At 37.0% G+C, this 21,890-nt stretch overlaps 1 protein-coding gene across 7 annotated transcripts in view; it reads left to right on the top strand.

Moving 5' to 3' along the window:
* ASH1L (ASH1 like histone lysine methyltransferase) overlaps positions 1–21,890 on the top strand; it is a 199,189-nt gene that overhangs the window by 31,796 nt on the left and 145,503 nt on the right. The window contains exon 2 of one of the 7 annotated variants that reach the window (XM_020912395.2): positions 12,911–12,953. The exons of the other annotated variants lie outside the window; for them this stretch is intronic. The gene's annotated coding sequence lies outside the window, so the exon portion shown is untranslated. The remainder of the gene's footprint in view (positions 1–12,910; positions 12,954–21,890) is intronic. 7 annotated transcript variants of the gene reach the window in all.

Here is a 21,890-nt window from a genome sequence, read left to right as displayed (position 1 = left end):
TGTTACAGAGCCCGCTCCCCCAATCTCTGCTGATTTATAATCTACTTCTGCCTCTATGAAATTGTCTTTTCTAGGTACCTCATATAAATGGAATCATGCAGTATTTGTCCTTTTGTCTCTGGCTTATTTCACTAGCATAATGTCTTCAAGTTCATCCATTTGTAGCATGTACCAGAACTTCTTCATTTTTGTGGTTGAATAATATTCCATGTACATTTATGCCACATTTTGTTTAAAATTCATCATCTGTGGATACTTGGTTTGCTTCCACATTTTGGCTATGGGAAAACATGCTACAGTGAACACTGGTGTACAAACATGTTTGAATTCCTGTGTTCCATTTCTCTGGGTGCTAAGGAGTAGAATTGTTGGATGCTGTGATGTCTTTGAGGACCTGCCAGACTGTTTTCCATAGCAACTGTGCCATTTCACAGTTCCCCCAGCAGTGCATGGGGTTTCAGTTACTCCAAGTCCTCATCAGTACTTGTTGTTTTCTCTGTGTGTTCGTGTGTATGTATGTGGTTTTTAAATAATAGCCACTCTAAAATAAAGAGTATGAAGTTGTATCTCACTGTGGTTTTCCTTCCTTTTCCCTGATAACTAATGATGTTGAGCATCTTTTCTTGAGCTTATTTGATTTGTATATCTTCTTTGGAGAAATGTCTGTTTAAATCTTTTGACTATCTTTGAATTGTGGATTTTTTTTGTTGTTGCTGAGTTTTCAGGGTTCTAGATACATTCTATATATGACTTGCTAATATTCTACTGTGCTGTGAGTTGTCTTTTTCACTACCTTGATAGTGTCCTCTGATGCACAACTGTTTTCAATTTTGATGAACTCTAATTTGTCTATTTTTTCTTCTGTTTCCTGTGCTTTCGTGTCATAGCCAAGATACCTCTTCCAAGTCTAGCATCATAAGGATTTTTCCCCTATGTTGTCTTCTAAAGGTTTTACAGTCCTATCTCTTATGTTTCAGTCTTTGAGAGATTTTCAGGTACCCCTCTAACTCTGAACTTGGTCTCAATTGATTACTATAGCAAAGAATACAGAAAACTGTTGCAAATTTAATGTCTTAAGAGTATGGATACTGGACTAGCAGCTTTGATCAGTATTACACTTCTGTGATTCAGACTTTAAAAGACAAAAAAGGACACAAACATTATTACTATCAATATACCTCTCTTCCATCGTTTTAGGCAATCATGTGATAACCCCTATATGGCAACTAACTAAGCAGAACAACATTTCTTAATCACAGTGAAGAAAACTGTTCTGTATAATGAAGTTGTCTTACTTGGAAAAAAAAAAAAAAAGTGGTTTGGAACCAAAATTGCTGCAAAGAAATTTTTAGGAGTTTCTAACTCCACCATCAGTGCCTTTGATAGTTACCACAAATAGATATGTGTGTATACAAACAAATGCATGGAATCCCACCCTCCCCATTTAAAAATATAAATGGTACCATACTGTACACACTTTTCTTCATCATTCATTTTTCCACTTATATAGCATATTAGTATATTCTGGAGGATTTTCCTGTACAAAAACTTAAGAGAGCTTCTTTAGCCCTTTGAAATATGGTTAATACGTGTTTTTTTCCCAGTTTGTCATTTGGCTTTAGGTCTTGCTTATTGTTTATTTTGCCATGCAGAAATATTTAGTTTTTTAAAGAATTTAATTAATAAATCTTTCCTTTTATGGCTTTGAGAATTTGACATATCACTAAAAAGGCCTTTACTTCAAGTTTGTTTAAGTTCTTATATATTTTAATGTTTCATTTTTCATTATTATTATTTTTGGCCATACCACAGAGCTTGCAGGACCTTAGTTTCCCAACCAGGGATCAGACCAGGATCTATGGCAGTGAATGCTTAAGTTGTAACCACTAAACCATTGGGGAATTCCCTAATGTTTCATTTTAAATATATAAATACTTGATCCGTTTGAAATTTACTATGATATATGAGTTGTGGATCAAACCATATCTTTTTCCAGATAGGTGCAGGTTGTCCCAGTACTTTAAGAATTTTTTTTTGTCCTCAGAATTGAGACACTACCTTTATCGTACACTGAATTTCTGTGTGTACTTGGGTCTGGTCTGATTTCCCGCTTTGTGTCATTGTTCTCCATTTGCCAGCATGATAGTTTTAATTATTATGTTTTATATCTGGTAGGGCTAATCCTTCCACATTATTCATGTTTTAGAGTGTTCCTTGCATTATTGCATTTTGGTTTATAAACTTCATGTGATTTTAATAAAAAATTTTTTTCTAGAACTTGTTCACTTGATTACAAAGTTCATATTTTTTTTTAATCTGTGGTTAAACTTGGAACCTATTTGGTAGATGAGTAGCTCAGCTGGTAAAGAATCAGCCTGCAATGCAGGAGACCCTGGTTCAATTCCTAGGTTGGGAAGATCCCCTGGAGAAGGGAAAAACTGCCCACTCTAGTGTTCCAGCTAGGAGAATTCCATGGACTACACTGTCCATGGAGTCGCAAAGAGTCGGACATGACTGAGCAACTTCCAGTTCACTTCACTTCTTTGAGAAACTCTGAATTTGCTTTGCCAAGATTTAGGGTGTTCAGATGGGCTCCTGAGACCCTCCCCCCAGCAAAAGGCTGCCTGCGTGCAACTCATTCTGCTAGGGGTGGAGCTGGAGGGTGTACGCTAGACCTTGGACTGGCAAATAGACGCCTGGTGGTGGGGGGGGTGTCAGTGTGCCAGAGTTTCCTCCCCAACAACAACTGAATTTTTAAAATATCTGAAAACTGAGGGGTCTTCCTGGTGGCTCAGACAGTAAAGAATCTGCCTGCAATGCAGGAAACATAGGTTCGATCCCTGAGTCGGGAAGATCCCCTGGAGAACGAAATGGCAACCCACTCCAGTACTCTTGCCTGGAGAATCCCTTGGACAGAGGAACCTGGTGGACTATAGTCCATGGGGTCACAGAGTCACTGAGCGACACACACACACACTCTAACACCTCTTCTTTCTTTGGACCTTTGGAGATTTTCCTTACTTCCTAAGAAGAACTAAAGAGCCTCTTGATGAAAGTGAAAAAGTTGGCTTAAAGCTCAACATTCAAAAAACTAAGATCATGGCATCTGGTCCCATCACTTCCTGGAAGATAGATGGGGAAACAGTGGCTGACTTTATTTTTCTGTGCTCCAAAATCACTGCAGATGGTGATTGCAGCCATGAAATTAAAAGACTCTTACTCCTTGGGAGGAAAGTTATGGCCAACCTAGACAGCATATTAAAAAGCAGAGACATAACTTTGCCAACAAAGGTCCGTCTAGTCAAGGCTGTGGTTTTTCCAGTGGTCATGCATGGATGTGAGAGTTGGGCTAAAAAGAAAGCTGAGTGCCGAAGAATTGATGCTTTTGAACTGTGGTGTTGGAGAAGACTCTTGAGAGTCCCTTGGACTCCAAGGATATTCAACCAGTCCATCCTAAAGGAAGTTGGTCCTGAATATTCATTGGAAGGACTGATGCTGAAGCTCAAACTCCAATACTTTGGCCACCTGATGCAAAGAGCTGACTCATTGGAAAAGACCCTGATGCTGGGAAAGATTGAGGGCAGGGGGAGAAGGGAATGACAGAGGATGAGATGGTTGGATGGCATCACCGACTCGATGGACATGGGTTTGGGTGGGCTCCGGAAGTTGGTGATGGACAGGGAGGCCTGGTGTGCTGCGGTTCATGGGGTCGCAAAGAGTCGGACACAACTGAGTGACTGAACTGAAGAGGCCACAGTGCAACAACCATGGTATCTTATTGCTGAATTGAATTATTTTGTTTTGGTAAACATATTTATGGTGTTTAGCCTGCCATATGGCTAGAGTGGAAATCACATGATTATTTTATAAGAAATATATTGATTATTAAATGTATAATAGATCTTCCTGTCTCATTTTTGTTTGTTTATAGTGGAAAGAAATTTTTTTCTTTTGAATTTCATATAAAAGTTTGGGTTTGGCTGTCTTGTTACTTTATGTAGTGTCTGTGTCATCTCCTAAGTTGTCAGAATGGTATAGTCATGCTTCTGTTGCAGTATTTTAGAAAGTAAAAGTAGAGGTAGAAGTCATAATATTTACTTGTATTCATCACACACTAACTTAAAAGGAAAAGAGGCAATGGTACATTCCTTTTTAGTATTTAAACAAAATTCCAGCTTTGGAATTGTGCAGCGTAGTTAGTTATATGTGATCTTAGTTTACTTAGGATACTAAATTGAAACATGCTCTTTTGTAACAAACGAAAAATAACTAAAATACTTATTTCCTGTAGCAAGTGATTGAAACTTGTGTGAGAGAAAAGGGATTGGGGGGATATTTCATACCACTGTATACTGATTGTTTGTGACCTGATGAACTGTAGCCCACCATGCTCCTTTGTCCATGGGATTTTCTTGTTACCAGTACTGGAGTGGGTTGCCATTTACTCCTCCAGGGGATCTTCCGAACCAGGGATTGAACCTGAGTCTCCTGCATTGCAGGTGAATTCTTTACTGCTGAGCCACTGGGGAAGCCCTCATTATAAATTAGGTCAAGTAAGATTGAGATTTGGTGTTAAGTTTTTGTTATTGAATGGTTTATTTGATGTCATTTTACCATAATTGAGTGGATTGAATGAGCAAAGTGAATTACAAACAAAATTTACAGCTGTAATTATAATTTCCCTGCCAAAAGATACTTTTTTGCTTAGAAAAGAAACGACTATGCTGACTTAATAGATTATTTAAGAAACAGTACATTGTAGATGTAATTTTGAATTTCACTGATGTAATTTTTATGGAGACGTATTAAAACCCTCATTGAATCCAGGTATTCTAATTAGGGCTTGTTGGCCTAAGATTTTTAATGTAGTTTCTTTAGTAAGAAAATATGCAGATAATAATGACAGTTATCTCTATTCTTGTTCTGTCCTTGGTTAATTTGCCTAGTAGTCTTTAAATTGTTTCACACAGATTCCAATTGTTTATTTATATATTTGACTGTGCCAAGTCTTAGTTGCAGCGCACAGGATCATTAGTTGGGGCATGCAGGATCTTTAGTTGCAGCATGTGAACTCTTAATGGCACATATAGGATCTAGTTGCCTGACCAGGGTCCCCTGTGTGGGAAACAGGGAGTCCTAGCCACTGGACCTCCGGAGAAATCCAGTAGTTTCTTTAAATTATGCCATATATTAGATTAGCTTGGTTTTGGATAAAATGTATATATTTTTAATTGTATACAATTCTAACACTATTAAATTTCCTCTTTTAAAGTGTGTAGTTCACCCATTATACAGAGTGCAGTAAGCCAGAAAGATAAAGAACATTACAGCATACTAACACATATATATGGAATTTAGAAAGATGGTAATGATAACCCTATATGCAAAACGGAAAAAGAGACACAGATGTACAGAACAGACTTTTGGACTCTGTGGGAGAAGGCGAGGGTGGGATGTTTCGAGAGAACAGCATCGAAACATGTATATTATCTAGGGTGAAACAGATCACAAGCCCAGGTTGGATGTATGAGACAAGTGCTCGGGCCTGGTGCACTGGGAAGACCTAGAGGGGTCGGGTAGAAAGGGAGGTGGGAGGGGGGATCGGGATGGGGAATACATGTAACTCCATGGCTGATTCATGTCAATGTATGACAAAACCCACTACAATATTGTAAAATAATTAGCCTCCAACTAATAAAAATAAATGAAAAACAAACAAACAAAAAATAAAGCGTGTAGTTCAGTGGTTTTTTTAGTATATCCCCTTATATATTAGCTACATACAAAGGTGTGCAACCATCACCACTAATTTCAGAACATTTTCATTACCTTAAATATGTGTTTTAATTTGGCTATTACATTTTAGAAAACTGATCACAGGGCTAATGTTTTTACTTTCTACTTCACAAAGGAGGGTCAAATTTTGTAACCCTTAATTTTGAGCATAATCTCTAATGTAGGCTTATAGCAATGTTTTATTTATTCCTCCATAAAATATTTGATTGCCTGCCCTGTGCAGTAAATAAGTAATTATGATATAGTATGATAACTTACAACAAAGCTAGCGGAGGTGATGAAATTCCAGCTGAGCTACTGAAATCGTAAAAGATGATGCTGTTAAAGTGCTGCACTCAATATGTCATCAAATTTGGAAAACTCAGCAGTGGCCACAGGACTGGAAAAGATCAGTTTTCATTCCAATCCCAAAGAAGAGCAACACCAAAGAATGTTCAGACTACTGTACAGTTGCATTCATATCACATGCTAGTAAGGTTATGCTCAAAATCCTTAAAGCTAGGCTTCAGCAGTATATGATTCAAGAACTTCCAGATGTACAAGCTGGGTTTAAAAAAGGCATAGGAACCAGAGATCAAATTGCCAACATTCATTGGATCATGTAGAAAGCAAAGGAACTCCAGAAACACATCTACTTCTGTTTTATTGACTACACTAAAGCCTTTTGACTGTGTGGATCACAACAAACTCTGGGAAATTCTTAAAGAGATGAGAGTATCAGACCACCTTACTTGTCTCCCGAGAAACCTGTAGGTGGGTCAAGAAACAAAGTTAGAATCTTACATAGAACAACTGACTGGTTTGAAATTGGGAAAGGAGTATGACAAGGCTGTGTGTTGCACTCTGCTTACTTTTGTACAGAGTACATCTTGCCAGATGCAGGGCTGGGTGAATCATAAGCTGGAATCAAAATTGTTGGGAGAAATACCAACAACCTCAGATATGCAGATGATACCACTCTAATGGCAGAAACTGAAAGGAAAAAAGAGCCTCTTGATGAAGGTGAAAGAGGAGAGTGAAAAAACTGGCTTAAAACTCAACATTAAAAAAACTAAGATCATGGAATCCAGTCCCATCACTTTGTGGCAAAAAGATGGGGAATAAGTGGAAACCGTGACAGACTTTATTTTCTTGGGTTCTAAAATCACTGTTGACAGTGACTACAGTCATGGAATTAAGATACGATTGCTCCTTGGAAGGAAAGCAATGACAAACTTGGACAGTGTATATAAAAGCAAAGACATCACTTTGCCATCAAAGGTCCATATACTGTATTTTTTCCAGTAGTCATGTATGGGTGTGAAAGTTGGACCATAAAGAAGGCTGAGTGCCAGAGAATTGATACTTTTGATCTGTGCTGTTGGAGAAAACTCTTGAGAGCCCCTTGGACTGCAAGGAGACCAAACCAGTCAGTTCTACAGGAAATCAGTCCTGAATATTCATTGGAAGGACTGATGCTGAAGCTTCAGTGCTTTAGCCACCTGATGCGAAAAGCTGACTCACTGGAAAAGACCTTCATGTTGGGAAAGATTGAGGGCAAGAGAAGGGGGCAGTAGAACGTGAGATGGTTAGATAGTATCATTGACTTAATGGACATGAAGTTGAGCAAACTCCTGTAGAGAGTGAAGTATAAGGAAACCTGGTATACCAAAGTCCATGGAGTCGCAAAGTGTCAGGCATAACTTAGTGACTGATCAGCAACAACAAATGGTAACTTCCATAATAGAAATACATATAAAGTGTTTATAGGACTGTTTGGAGAAGGTAGTGAGCAGGAGAGTATGCATGGAAAGCTTTACAGTGGAACTTATATTTAAAATCAGATGTTGACATTTTTGTTAGCATTTGCTAGACAAATTCTAATTTGAGGACAAAGTAAATAGTAAAGGGTAAAGGTCAATTTAGCATGTCTCCTCTGTGTTTATGAATTGTGCTGTCAAAGAATTTGACAGACCTTTAGTGTAGCTGGGCACTAAGAAAATAATAAAGAATGGAGGGCAAGTGGGGAACTTAACAACTCTTTGTATTGCACTCAGAAGTTAAAATTGCTTTTTTGAAAAGTTTTTCTATTTGAGAAATTTAGGATTGCTTATAGTAAGAACCCTATCATTTGTAACTGTAAGATTAAATCTTACCAAAGACATAGTACCTGAATTTTATTTTCTTTTTTTTTTTTTTACAATACTTAAAAACTAATCTGAATTTCTTTTTATATATTTTTTTTATTTATTTTTTTTCCATTTATTTTTATTAGTTGGAGGCTAATTACTTCACAGCATTCAGTGGGTTTTGTCGTACATTGACATGAATCAGCCATGGAGTTACGTGTATTCCCCATCCCGATCCCCCCTCCCACCTCCCTCTCCACCCGATTCCTCTGGGTCTTCCCAGTGCACCAGGCCCGAGCACTTGTCTCATGCATCCCACCTGGGCTGGTGATCTGTTTCACCCTAGATAATATACATGCTGTTCTTTTTGAAACATCCCACCCTCGCCTTCTCCCACAGAGTCCAAAAGTCTGTTCTGTACATCTGTGTCTCTTTTTCTGTTTTGCATATAGGGTTATCATTACCATCTTTCTAAATTCCATATATATGTGTTACTATGCTGTAATGTTCTTTATCTTTCTGGCTTACTTCACTCTGTATAATGGGCTCCAGTCTCATCCATCTCATTAGAACTGATTCAAATGAATTCTTTTTAACGGCTGAGTAATATTCCATGGTGTATATGTACCACAGCTTCCTTGTCCATTCATCTGCTGATGGGCATGTAGGTTGCTTCCATGTCCTGGCTATTATAAACAGTGCTGCGATGAACATTGGGGTGCACGTGTGTCTTTCAGATCTGGTTTCCTCGGTGTGTATGCCCAGAAGTGGTATTGCTGGGTCATATGGCAGTTCTATTTCCAGTTTTTTAAGAAATCTCCACACTGTTTTCCATAGTGGCTGTACTAGTTTGCATTCCCATCAACAGTGTAAGAAGGTTCCCTTTTCTCCACACCCTCTCCAGCATTTATTGCTTATAGAATTTTGGATAGCAGCCATCCTGACTGGCGTGTAATGGTACCTCATTGTGGTTTTGATTTGCATTTCTCTGATAATGAGTGATGTTGAGCATCTTTTCATGTGTTTGTTAGCCATCTGTATGTCTTCTTTGGAGAAATGTCTGTTCTTTGGCCCATTTTTTGATTGGGTCATTTATTTTTTTGGAGTTGAGCTTCAGGAGTTACTTGCATATTTTTGAGATTAATCCTTTATCTGTTGCTTCATTTGCTATTATTTTCTCCCAATCTGAGGGCTGTCTTTTCACCTTACTTATAGTTTCCTTTGTTGTGCAAAAGCTTTTAAGTTTCATTAGGTCCCATTTGTTTTTGCTTTTATTTCCAGTATTCTGGGAGGTGGGTCATAGAGGATCCTGCTGTGATTCATGTCGGAGAGTGTTTTGCCTATGTTCTCCTCTAGGAGTTTTATAGTTTCTGGTCTTACATTTAGATCTTTAATCCATTTTGAGTTTATTTTTGTGTATGGTGTTAGAAAGTGTTCTAGTTTCATTCTTTTACAAGTGGTTGACCAGTTTTCCCAGCACCACTTGTTAAAGAGGTTGTCTTTTTTCCGTTGTATCTCCTTGTCTCCTTTGTCGAAGATAAGGTGACCATAGGTTCGTGGATTTATCTCTGGGCTTTCTATTCTGTTCCATTGATCTATATTTCTGTCTTTGTGCCAGTACCATACTGTCTTGATGACTGTGGCTTTGTAGTATAGTCTGAAGTCAGGCAGGTTGATTCCTCCACTTCCATTCTTCTTTCTCAAGATTACTTTGGCTATTCGAGGTTTTTTGTATTTCTATACAAATTGTGAAATTATTTGTTCTAGTTCTGTGAAAAATACTATTGGTAGCTTGATAGGGATTGCATTGAATCTATAGATTGCTTTGGGTAGAATAGCCATTTTGACAATATTGATTCTTCCAATCCATGAACACGGTATGTTTCTCCATCTGTTTGTGTCCTCTTTGATTTCTTTCATTAGTGTTTTATAGTTTTCTATGTATAGGTCTTTTGTTTCTTTAGGTAGATATACTCCTAAGTATTTTATTCTTTTTGGTGCAATGGTGAATGGTATTGTTTCCTTAATTTCTCTTTCTGTTTTCTCATTGTTAGTGTATAGGAATGCAAGGGATTTCTGTGTGTTAATTTTATATCCTGCCACTTTACTATATTCATTGATTAGCTCTAGTAATTTTCTGGTAGAGTCTTTAGGGTTTTCTATGTAGAGGATCATGTCATCTGCAAACAGAGAGAGTTTCACTTCTTCTTTTCCTATCTGGATTCCTTTTACTTCTTTTTCTGCTCTGATTGCTGTGGCCAAAACTTCCAACACTATGTTGAATAGTAGTGGTGAGAGTGGGCACCCTTGTCTTGTTCCTGATTTCAGGGGAAATGCTTTCAATTTTTCACCATTGAAGGTGATGCTTGCTGTGGGTTTGTCATATATAGCTTTTATTATGTTGAGGTATGTTCCTTCTATTCCTGCTTTCTGGAGAGTTTTAATCATAAATGGGTGTTGAATTTTGTCAAAGGCTTTCTCTGCATCTATTGAGATAATCATATGGTTTTTATCTTTCAATTTGTTAATGTGGTGTATTACATTGATTGATTTATGGATATTAAAGAATCCTTGCATTCCTGGGATAAAGCCCACTTGGTCATGGTGTATGATTTTTTTAATATATTGTTGGATTCTGTTTGCTAGAATTTTGTTAAGGATTTTTGCATCTATGTTCATCAGTGATATTGGCCTGTAGTTTTCTTTTTTTTGTGGCATCTTTGTCTGGTTTTGGAATTAGGGTGATGGTGGCCTCATAGAATGAGTTTGGAAGTTTACCTTCTTCTGCAATTTTCTGGAAGAGTTTGAGTAAGGTAGGTGTTAGCTCTTCTCTAAATTTTTGGTAGAATTCAGCTGTGAAGCCATCTGGTCCTGGGCTTTTGTTTGCTGGAAGATTTCTGATTACAGTTTCGATTTCCGTGCATGTGATGGCTCTGTTAAGATCTTCTATTTCTTCCTGGTTCACTTTTGGAAAGTTATACTTTTCTAAGAATTTGTCCATTTCATCCAAGTTGTCCATTTTATTGGCATAGAGCTGCTGGTAGTAGTCTCTTATGATCCTTTGTATTTCAGTGTTGTCTGTTGTGATCTCTCCATTTTCATTTCTAATTTTGTTAATTTGGTTCTTCTCTCTTTGTTTCTTAATGAGTCTTGCTAATGGTTTGTCAATTTTGTTTATTTTTTCAAAAAACCAGCTTTTAGCTTTGTTGATTTTAAATCTGTTAATAGGTGACTACCTTGGTCTTCATGCATACTTAGTCGCTTATTCGTATCCAACTTTTTGCAACCCTATGGACTGTAGCCCACCAGGTTCCTTTGTCCATGGAATTCTCCAGGCAAGAATACTGGGGTGGGTTGCCATGCCCTCCTCCAGGGCATCTTCCCGACCCGGGGATCAAACCTGTGTCTCATGTCTTCTGCATTGGCAGGCGGGTTCTTTACCATTAGCACCACTTGGTCTTCATGCAGGAGTGAAAGGCAAGCAGGAATAACATTGGGGCAGGTTTGTAGACTTTCTTGAGAGCCCAAGACTGCAACAGCAGGGTAGAGCGGGAGGTGGGGGAGATCGGGATGGGAAATAACATGTAAATCTATGGCTGATTCATGTCAATGTATGACAAAAACCACTACAATATTGTAAAGTAATTAGCTTCCAACTAATAAAAATAAATGGAAAAAAGAAGAAAAAAACTGCAACAGCAGATGGCATTAGAGATCAGGTTTAAGGATGAGTTGCAAGGATTTAAGTGTTAAGGGGGAAGGGAAATGAGGTGCAAAGATTTAACTGTTAAGGGGGGAAGGGAAATGAGGTGCAAAGATTTAACTGTTAAGAGGGGAAGGGAAATGAGGTGAATTGGGGATTCAGAGTATAGCTGGCAAAGTTCAATATGACCCTTGGGTGTTGCTGGTCTGTTTAAAGGTATATCTGTAGTTTTTTAAAACCAACTATTTAAAAAATCTAGCAATTAAGAATTCTCTTCCAGGAAGAAAAGGAAATTTTTGTTGTATATCTAATAACTCCTTCTCCCCCAACTAAAAAAAAAGATAGAAAAATATGACAGTGGCATACGGTGGTCTATTTAATAGCCTTAGCTTCTTTAACTAAGTATCACTTTGCACCAACAAGTGCCTAATATTAGATGTTAAGAGTGGTATATCTCACTGGGTAAAGATTTACCTGGGAAAAGGGGCAGTAGTTTGCCTATTAACTGTGGCTTTTTGGATATAAATATGAGTCTTTCTTCAAACTGGATTTATGGTGTTCTAAGGCTTTGGTTTCTCCAAAATCTATTTTCTAAAGAGGGAATACATATTAGCAAAAGAAGATAATGTCTCAAAGATGTCAGAAATAAGTAGTGTTAAAGGAAAATAGTAATGAGAGCCTGTTCTTTAAACAGAATAGGTTCTGAACTATTAAATTTGATCTTTTTTTCCTCTTTATTTTTTAACAGTCAAGTTCTGATCTATGTGTATTTTACCTTCATTTTTGGAGAACATTTCAAAGTTGATTTGCAAGTCAAGAACTTGTAATAAAGGCTCCTCTATTAGGAAGTTGGAGTTTAGGAGATGTGCAAAAGCATTTTGACAAAAATTCACAGATGGTAGATATATACATTACAATATTTTAACTGTTTTTAGCTAAGCTACATAGAATTACTAACATCTGAGTAGGTATGTGAAAGTAAAAAGACAATCCCAGAATTCAGTAGTAACTTTCACAGTAAAAATGGTGAAAGAAGATAGACCTGAACCCCCACCTTTTCATTTTCTGTCTTAATTGCTAAGTATGATTATCCTGTAGTTCCTTGTCTAATCCTTGATTGCATGGATAGGGAGCTACAGAAGACTGCTGAAGAAATCACGCGTTCTGAAAATTAAAAGCCAAAGGCAAGGGAGCTTGGTAACTTTTCTTTTTAAACAGTTTGTTAAGTATGACTGTTAGGAATTCTCAAAGAAGTGGAAAATCTCCTAGGCATTCTTGGTGACATGTTTTTCTTCTCTTTCAGCCTTGAAGTAAATTGTCTAAGATAAAGATGAGAAATTAGAAAAGTAAGTTTAAGATTACTAAGTTCCTAAATAAAAAGAAAAAAAGTTTCAGTATACAATAGAGAGAAGAAGTAGGATGATGGAGTGGAAAGACAGCTCAGATGTCACCTAGCTCTTTGAAATACTACCTGAACCTTCCCAGGCAGAGTTGGTTACTCTAACTTATGTGCTTCCATTGCATATATTTCTCTGTTTTTAACATAAATCACATTATATTGTAATTATTAATTTGTCTTTTACTAGTGAATGCTCCTTAATTGTCAAGGTGACCTTTTTAGTTTTTGCATTTCATGATCAACACAGAACATGCTTTAAAAATAGTTCAATAAAATTATAGACTCTGGGTTTATCTATAAGCATAAAACAAATACTGCCACCACCACCAAAAATACTGCCATTAAGATCCAGCTTGGGGATAAGAGAATTTGTTTACCTAGCCCTAAGATAGTGCTTATTCATGTAACTTTCATAAGTGAACTACTCATAAATGTTTTCTCTTCTTTCATTTACTTAAAGTATGTACATATTAAAAGTTATTGGGTTCTATTGTGATTAATACAGTCAATAGGTCATTAATTTTAAGAAGTCAGTATTATTGGTAGTAATGCTTGCAGCTGTGGCTGTTTCATGAATTTCCTGGTAAGGCACAGCTTTGGTAACTACTCTTCTAGTAGGTCAAACAAAAACTTTTCTTTGTTTTGTCACAGCACAGAGAGGTGAACTAAGTTGTCTATGTTATCTCCATTTAAAAACAACCCCCCACATTAGGCTCTTAGTTTAAGAAAATATTTTTAGTAGTCAAATACCTTTTGAATGCATCTGACATATCTTAGTGACTCACCCACTAAAAGGTGGTACCAGATTGTTATCAACCAAGGGCTGTTGTGCCCAGGCAGCAACACCAGGGGGTGTTAGCATCAGAGTAAGAATTCATTTGCAGGGCACCAAGCAAGGAGAATGAGCAGCTCATGAACTTTCTTCTGATTGTTTGGTGCTAAGGTAACAGGGTAATGTTTCAGGAATGTCAACCATCTGGTTATAATCAGGCTAGGGTCTGTGTGCTGTGCCCAGCATGTAGTCACCATCTTCCACCTGGGTAGGAGTCTTAGTTTCTACAGAACGCTCAAAGATATACACCAGATTGTTAGTTATGTCCCTTCAGGAGAAACCTTGAGATTCCTGTGACACTACTGCCCTAATGGTTAACTGCTTGGAACTCCTTGAAGGCCTAGAAGCTTTTTTTTTTTTTCTTCCTACAAATAAGAAACAGGAACACAGAGGTGCTTTTGTACCCAGGAATGCTCCACTGGGTCCTGGTTGGTTTCAGTATCTTCTTTTCTTTGATACTTCTCAGTCCTGAGGAGAACAGGGGCAGGATGAGAAAAGAAATAAAGCTTTAGATAGAGAGGTTAGTCATAAACCCTGTATGAAGTTGGTTTTAGGGAAACTTTTATTCTTACTGCTATCTGGTTTATGTTTACCCAGTGCTTTTTTTTTTTTTAACCATTTTTTTTTTTGTATTTAGGCTCCTTAGTTCTTATCAGTGAATTCAAGAAGTGAATTGCTAAGTAGAAGATGGTCACATTCTTCTTACTTCTAACTTGTGAGCTGAGTGCCATCTATGAGTATAGTCTTTCTTATATCAACTTATGGGAAGGTTCAGAATGCAAGTCCACATTATCCCACTGTTAACTTTTCCATTGCCATGTTCTTGTTATAAAGGTTATTCAAGCAGGAATACCTTGTGGTATATAAGTATCTCCAGGTTCTGCTTTGAATGGAATTCTATTTTCTTACCTTCATACTGATTGTTTGCTTTGAAAGCTGCTTGAGCTAGAATTACTTTGTAGTAGAGAGGAGAATGGTTGGCATAGATCCTAGCTTCTCCAGGGCAGAGGCTATTATGCAGATTTCCCCAGTTCGTCACATTTCAATAAAGCCTTCTTTTCTCCCTTTAACACACACAAAACAGACTGTTAAGGGGGCAGCCAAGATCTGCCATAAGCCTTGAAGATAAAATAAGGTCGGTGCCACTCTTTTCCCAAAATACCATCAATTGTAGAAGCTCCCATCAATGCTCCCATAAATGGAGGGGAAAAGCAGATCCCTTCTATTGCACAGTGCAGCCTCTGCTATAAATGTACCAAGAAGATTAAAACTACCATAATTAGTTTCCTCAGGCTCAGCTTCAGTTCTTGCTTTCATTTTGTAGTTGGAACTTCTTGAATCAGCGTTGCTTTTGACTGATTGAGCAGTTTACTTTCTTTTAAAGTGTAGCATGTTAGGGATATCTGCTTGAGTCTGTATTGTGGTTTGTTTTAATGGAATACATAATAAGATATGCTAAATGTGAAAAATGTTTCTCATTTCATTGTTGATTTTGCTAATGGAAACAGTCATTATTGAAACAAATTGATAGAAGGCATAGCTTGCTTAGTCCCAGTGAATTAAGTCTGAATATCATCATGTTCACTCACTAATTCACATACTGCTTTTTATGGTTGTCTATTCATATCTTAATTTCATTTTAATGACTGTGTATCATGCCAGAGGTGTTTACGTACAGACTGCTCCATAAGTATACGTTGCTAGTAAATTCTGAGATACAACTGCTTTGAAGTGAAGATTTTTGGATTATATCAGAATTAATGGCCCTATATGAGGAGATAATAAACCTGGGGCTTTTATGAAACTTTGTGAATAGGGAGAAAAGGTTGAATACATGATGAAAAAAAGGTGTTTTTTTTTTTCCTCCTGATGTCACTTAGTGAGTGTAAACCACTGAAGGCATTTTTCTGAATTGTTCCTCTTTCCCAGTTAGTTATATAGGGATTTATGGGGAGAAATCTTGAGAGAAAGAGTATAGATTAAGTTATATGTGTGCTGTGGTAGTAATTTTACACTTCAGGAGTAAACTGGGTATAAAGAATTTAAAGACTTCTTTTCCTCTGCTGTTAATACCTAGGACAGATTGGTGTCTTATGTTTGTTTCTTAAGTTATATTCAATAGCAGAAAGAGCCTCTACATATCATTATTAATATTCTTTTATTATAGTATTCTCTGAAGGAATTAAACTTCCTCTAGTAATATATGTTGGTTGACTTTTTAATGGGGGTGGTATAGTATAATAAAAATGAGCAGGTGCAGCCACCTAATTAATGGTTATGTAATTTAAGAAAAACCCATAGTGGTCTGCTTTTGAAAAGAAAAACTTGTGTGATTTTATATTAAAATACTTGATATAATTATCTGTATGTTAAATTTTCTTTAATTTTCTTTTGAGACTTCCCCCCCAACCCCCATTCTCAAATGTTTTGGTTCTCTCTTTGATTGTATGCCACAAACTGAACCTTTGCACATTTATTGAAGATGTTTTCTGAATATTTTTATAAGTGGACTTAAGATTCTTCCCTTACTTACAGTTCTTATTTTTAACATGATTTTGCAAGTAATTTACATTCCATACAGTCACTTGGGAAAAACTGTCCGTAAACATTTTTCTTTACCTTTTTTAGCGGTTGTCCTAGAGTTTGCAATATATATTTACAACTAATTTAATTAACCTTGAAATAACACTGTTTTGCTTTACAAATACCTTGTAATAATAAAATAGCACAAATTCCTCCCTTCCTTTCCTTGTCTCTTGTATCATTATGGTCATTCATTTCATTGTAAATAAAGATAGACATTCACATCATCATACTTTATTGAATACATTGTTGTTATTATTATTTTAAATAAACTTATCTGTTAAGATTAGATAAAAATAAGGAAACTAAGGAATTCCCTGGTGGTCCTATGGTTAGGATTCTGCACTTCTACTGCAGGGAACACAATCCCTGGTAGGGGAACTAAGATTTCCCCACACCTCTCAGTGCCGCTAAAAAGAAGAATAAGAAAAATAAAGTTTTTATTTTATCTTCACTTCTTCTCTCGTGGTCTTTTATTCTTTATATAGATTCAAGTTTCTGACCTATTAGCATTTTCCTTCTCTCTAAAGAACTTCTTTTAATTTGCAAGACATGTGTACTAAAAACAAATTCCCTCAAATTTCTGTCAGAGAAAGTCTTTGTTTCTTCTTTATTTTTAAAGAATAATTTCACAGGTTACAGAATTCTAGGTGTTGGTTTTCTTTTTCCTTCTAACACTGTAAATATTTTAGTCCACTCTCTTCTTGCTTACACAGTGTCTGAGGAGAAATTGGATATACTTTTTATTTTTGCTTATCTGGAGTTAAGAGGACAGTTTTTTATATTTTGGTTAGCCTGTACCTCTAGATGGTAAACTGGGACTTCTCTGGGGGTCAGTGGTTAGGAAACCGCCCTGCAGTAGAGGGGACACAGGCTCAGCCCCTGGCTGGGGAGCTGAGTTGACACGTGCTGCAAAGCACCTCAAGGGCCCACAAGCTCTGGAACCTGAGTGCCACAACTCGAGAATCTGTGTGAAGCAATGGAAGATCGTACCTGATACAGTGAAGATTCCACATGCTGCAGCTAAGACCCGATGCAGACAAATATTTAAAACAAAAAACCCAAATACTTCTTGGTGCCCCCTCCCTTCTTAGGTAGAGCAGGATGGCTAGAGTGTGCTAGAGTTGGATATTTCCTCCCACCAGATCGATTAGGCTTTGATAAATCCCAGCAGGTTAAGCTCTGATTAATAGTTTCTCCTGAGGGCAGACATTGTTAGAATGGCCTGGCATATTTCAAAACTGTTCCTTTCCCCCTCTGCAGGAATTAAGAGGGAATTTTTCTCATGGTGCCAACCTAGTGGCGATCCAGAAGATAATACTCTTAAAAGTTTGTGGGAATCACAATAATTGAGTTCTCCTGGAGTTTTCAACTCTCAAACTAGTAAACATTGAGCCTCCAGCAGTTTATCACTTGAGAGTTCTGTTTTCCCTACCCTAGCACTCACTTGCTCCACCAGGGTTTCTGCTCTGGTAAATGATTCTCCATCAGTCACTTCAGTTTTGGGGCCTGTAGTTTACTCTGTGACCTCTCTTCTGTTATGGATATAATTGTTTATTCTTTCCATTTAACTTTTCACATGTTGTTTGGATAGAATGTTAACCTCCATACTTCTCCATAAATCTTTTTTTTTAAAACCCTATTCGATTTTTTAAAACTATATATTTCATTTATTTAGGCTGCTCCGAGTCTTAGTTGTGGCATGTGGGATCTAGTTCCCTGACCAGGGATTGAACCTGGACCCCCTACATTAAAAGCACAGTCTTATCCACTGGACTACCAGGGAAAAGTGAAAGTCACTCAGTTGTTTCTGGTTCTTTGTGATCCCATGGACTATACAGTCCATGGAATTCTTGAGCCCAGAATACTGGAGTGGGTAGCTGTTCTCTCCTCCAGGGGCTCTTCCCACTCCAGGGATTGAACCCAGGTCCCATACATTGCAGGCGGATTCTTTACCAGCTGAGCCACAAAGGAAGCCCAAGAATACTGGTGTGGGTAGCCTAGCCCTTCTCTAGTGGATCTTCCCGACCCAGGAATCAAACCGGGATCTCCTGCATTACATGCAGATTCTTTACCAACTGAGCTATCAGGGAAGTCCCTCCATAACTCTTTGATCAACAGACATTGTAATAGGAGTGTGTGTGCATGCATACTCAGTTGATTCAGTCATGTCCAACGCTTTGCGACCCCATGGACGGTATACCACCGGGGTCCCCTGTCCATGGGATTCCCCAGGCAAGAATACTGGAGCGTGTTGCTGTGCCCTCCTCCAGGGCGTCTTCCTGGCCTGGGCATTGAACCTGCATTGAAGGCAGATTCTTCACCCACTGAGCCACCTGGAAAGCCCAGAAGTGTTATAATTGGTTTGTAAGAAGATGAAATTGTGAATTTCCATTTATATCTCAGCTTTCATTGCATGCAGAGTAGTTTCAAAATCTTCCATGTACTAGAATGATAGGAGGATCTTTTTGGCACATATCATGTGTAAACGAATATATAAACTGCTAAGGCACATATCATGTATAAACGAATATATAAACTCCTAAGGCACATTATTTTAGTGGATTCCAGTAAACTACTTTGAATAAGTTTCCCTATGTTGATATTGTTATCTATAGAGTGTAACTTTAAAGTTTTCCTTTGCTCAAGTGCTCTTTTTTTAACATGTAATAAGGCTGTCCTTTCCTGCTTCATTAAGTACATGACAAGTTAATTTCAGAATCTCTTAATATAGCAAGAATGATGAAAATAGCCTACTGTATTTCTTTTTACAGACTAGCTCTGTAACTGAAATTCTGTGCTGTAATTCTCTAAACACACAACTTGAGGATTTGAACAAAACGTCCTGTTCTCGGTTCCAAAATCTTAAGTTATGAACACATAACCTTCACTATGTTTGTTTGTTGTAAGTACCAATTAAATAATAATTTAAACTATCTTTTCCTTTTTTTGACTTCCCCGTGAAGTCCCCTGAACCACCAGAGAAGTCCCAGTTTATAGTCTATAGAATTTTGCATTCTATACAAAATTTTTTTAATGGAAATTGTTTTGGTTTGTGAGTTGCAGATACCTTTCACTCAATGATCAAAACAATTTTAATTTTATCATCCTTTGCTGTCAAGTATTTATGAGATACTTGAAGTATTTGTGAGATACAGAAGTAGCATATTTAATTATGTCATTAACATTTTGTTCTGAGCTGAGTGAGATTTTAGGAACAAGTTTTTCAAGAAAATGTTTTCTCAAAAGGAACTGAGCAAATCTCAAAAATTTTTTGTCATCAACTAAGGTTAAAAAAATATTTATTGGCTGCACTGGGTTTTCTTCACTGCAGCATGCAGGTTCTTTAATTGCAGCATGCAGGATTTTTTTTCTAGTTGAGGCATATGGGATAGTTCCCTGACCAGTGTTGGAACCCAGGCTCCTGTGTTGGAACACAAAGTCTTAGCCAACTGGACCACCGGTAAAATCCCCATATAGACATTGTAAGGCTATTTTTTTTTCTTCTTTTCATGGAATGAGAATAACCCTTGTTTTAGATATTTAGTTCTCTAACATTTTCTTCTTTTTATACTATTTACTATGTCCAGATTAAAGTTGAATTATAATGAGTAAAGGTGATTTATTTTGGAGTTTATCTCATGAAATTTTGAGCTAAATAGACACTTTTCTTTTAGTTAATTTTCACACAATGTAAAGAGTTCCCAAAGAGGAATTTTCTTGAAAGATTCAAGGATTGCTAAGAGTTAAATATTTCACTTAAAGGCTAGTATTAATATGTTTAACGTTGTTTAACTTAGTGTGCTAAAATTTTAGGAAGATTAGAATTATGACATAAATGCAATTCTTATTCTCTTATATGATTATTTAAGTATTTATTTCATGATCTTTTATTTATTGATTGATTGTACCATGTGGCATGTGGAATCTTAGCTCCTGAACCAAAGATCAGCCCCGTGCCCCCTACAGTGCTGGAAGAGTGAAGTCTTAACCACTGAAACACCAGGGAAGTCCCCATGATATCTTTTAAAAGGAGATATTTTTATTTATTTTTATAATTTTTTTCATGTCTCCCTGTTTGTAGGTTACCCTTTAATTCTGTGAATATATTTATAGAGGTTTCATGTATTTTTCTTAATTCTCTTGTACTTCTTGGCAGTCACTCATAATATTGGCAAAATATGAAATCCCTGATTTAAAAAACACATGTGCTTTCTTTTACTATTGATTTTGAACATTCTTTTCTTGTTCTATTAATCAGTTCTCTTTGAATTGTCTGCCCATATATTTCCTTGTGTTTTATTTTGAGATATTGGAGGGCTTTTTTGTTTTTATTTTTTAAACTACATCTGAGTCTTTTCCTTTATATATATATCTTGTTATTAATACCTTTCTCCAAGAAAGATTACCTCAAGATAGAGAAGATCTAAAAATTTACTTACAATATCCTAAGCCCATTCAAGGTGGGGAGTTGGGACTGGGATTCCTCAAGGTCTGTACCCTCAGTGACCCAGCTCTTAAGAACGGCTCAGAATTGGACATGAAAAACAAGAAAGTTATTCATCATGAAAAGCAACAGGAGGTAGACACAACTAACAGCAGGATTAGATTTTGCAGGAACTTCAAATAATATATTTGTTGGATAAAGAATATAAAGTAAGTTTATTTGAAATGATTAAAGACTTAAAGAAGCCTTTAAAAAATGACCAGGCAGATTTTCAAAAAGAGGCCAATGTCATATATTTTCCAGATATGTAAAACTGTATTTTCTTGATGAAAAGTGCATTCATTGACATTTAAAACTCAGTGAATAAGCATCTAATTTAGACACAGCTGTGGAGAGAATAGTAATCCAGAAAATAGCATTGAGAAAATACCACTGTGGGCTTCCGACATGGCTCAGTGGTAAAGAATCTGCCTGCCAAGCAGGGGACACGGATTCGATCCCTGGGTTGGAAAGATCCCCTAGAGAAGGAAATGGTTACCCAGTATTCTTACCTGGGAGATCCCATATACAGAGGAGCCTGATGGACTCCAGCTACGATTCATGGGGTTGCAGAGTCAGACACAACTTAGCAAGTAAACAACCACAACCAGTCACCTTATAAAAAGGATGAAGGGTGAAACAACTGTACACGAGCTTGGGAGACAGAGACGTGTAAAAGCACCCAAGGAGACAAGTAGAAGAAGAAAAATATCAGTTGTATAAAAGTGAAATTAGAAGCATCACATGTAAAACAGTGGGAAAGGAAGAACAAAATGGAAATGAACAAGATTCAAAAGGTTGGGAGTGTGATATATATGAAAAAAAGAAGAAATACAATATATGCATAACTGATATCTTTAAAGAAGAAGGCAGAAATTTTAAACTGTATCAGTAAAGCATAGAACCTCTTTGTGAGCCAGGTGAAAGGATCAAATTACCTCCTGAGGATAAAATTCAAGATGTTCTCAAACATCAAAATCCAG

Source organism: Odocoileus virginianus, chromosome 5, assembly GCF_023699985.2.
Source record: "Odocoileus virginianus isolate 20LAN1187 ecotype Illinois chromosome 5, Ovbor_1.2, whole genome shotgun sequence".
In the NCBI taxonomy this organism is placed as follows: domain Eukaryota; kingdom Metazoa; phylum Chordata; class Mammalia; order Artiodactyla; family Cervidae; genus Odocoileus; species Odocoileus virginianus.
The sequence above is the reverse complement of the archived record's forward strand: the minus strand, read 5'-3'. Positions and strand labels throughout refer to the sequence as shown.